Genomic DNA, 1,786 nt, shown 5'->3' with positions numbered 1-1,786 from the left:
CAGCTGTCAAAATAACTGTGGTTTGTTTTTTCTATGTTGAATTGACATCATGGAGTTTACGCATTGAAATTGGCCTACTGTGTACTTGCCACATGTGTATTATAGTTTGTATCTGTCTCTGTCTGCCCATTATCACTATAGTAGTATAATACTTAGCTCATACTGGACGGTTCGAGATACATATTTTTTTTTGTAAAATAAAAGTGGCAAACGAGCATGTAATTCACCTGTTGGTAAGAGGCCACTGCCACCAATTAATATGATGTGTATCAACCCGAAAAAAGACTTTTGTGTTTCTCTCCTTATCATATTCATCGAATCAAACAAATGAGCATTAACTCTGCTGCTATACGGCAGCTTTTGGTCTGGTAAAACTTGTGAAGTCAAACAGGCTTCCATATCACCTTAAATAATTCGCCAAGTACGAGTCGAATTCGCACATGAAGGCTTCCGTACCACCAAATTATCATTACTAGAGATGTGCCGAATAGTGGTTTCACCGAATAACCGAATACCGAATAATATTCGGTTTAACCTTCACCGAACCGAATATTCCTTATTGTCAATTTGCCAGTTATGTGTGTTCATTAACACTTTAAAATTTTGATTTGAGTTTTAAAGATATATACTGATTTAAGGTTTAAAATAAATGTTGACTATACTATCTATAGATTAAGTAATAGATGTGTTAACTTGAGGTTTCAAAATAAATGTTGAATTGAAGTTTAATTGCTTTATTTTATTAGCTTTTTTCAACACATTATTACTAGGATTTGAGTTTGACTTATAATATAACATAAATCTCACGTAAGATTTTGCATCTTAGTCCTGTACCATGTCGTGTACACAAGAAAATAGAAATACTCGAACCGAATATATTCGGCACCAAAACCGAATAATTCGGCCGAATACAAATAGCAAAAAAGATGCCGAATACGCCGAATACCGAATACCAACCGAATATTCGGCGCATCTCTAATCATTACTATTTTCATATTTTTACTTATTTCATTATCTTCAACAATACTTTTACCCCTTGGGTAGGGAACGCTAAAAACTCTCTTTTTTTTCGGAATGGAGCTGGAGCTACTCCATCCCGTCATCTTTGAGGTGCACGGGGATACCCCACGTTCCACCTCGAGACTCGATCTTAAAAGCGTGTATTTTCAAAAGGTTGCCCATACGTCTCAGCATTCACTTGCCAACAATCATAGCTATTAATAAAATATGCCACATCAGTCTCGTGCTGAGAGAGATAACAAAGTTAATTGTACTATATTCAACGACAAATACAGGCTTAGGTTTATGCAAATATTTGAAGTTGAGGGCATTAAAGCTAAATTTTTGTTTGATTTATATTTATAATTTTATGATAATAAATTGTAACATACTAGTGCGTCCTGCTAGCTTTGATTTCAGTTTATTTTAAATAACCGTCCTAGCAGATTATGTAGCTACTTTTAGCATCCGCAACTCACAGTTTAGCGACTGGCGTTTATAGCTCCGTTAGGAGTATAGGTAATGTGGTTTTTAGTCATTCGGTTGCGAAAAAGGAACTCAAGGCCCTCAAAATTTGAAGTCATGTTAGGTACATCCATGACCTTTTACTGGAGCATCGGCATATTAAAAAAAAATAGAAGGACCTTTCGCAACTAATGTATTTTTCTCCTCATAGGAAAACCGCCACGCTTTTACCACTAAATACTTTAACCTATCTTTGGCTGGCTCATGAACCGCCACTACAACTCTTCCGTCGTTACTATTTTACGTGAAGCAATTCTTGCTT

This window comes from Epargyreus clarus, unplaced genomic scaffold (assembly GCF_041222505.1).
Source record: "Epargyreus clarus isolate Ecla_fem2 unplaced genomic scaffold, WU_Ecla_fem_2.2 ptg000002l, whole genome shotgun sequence".
Taxonomy (NCBI): Eukaryota; Metazoa; Arthropoda; class Insecta; order Lepidoptera; family Hesperiidae; genus Epargyreus; species Epargyreus clarus.
The sequence above is the reverse complement of the archived record's forward strand: the minus strand, read 5'-3'. Positions refer to the sequence as shown.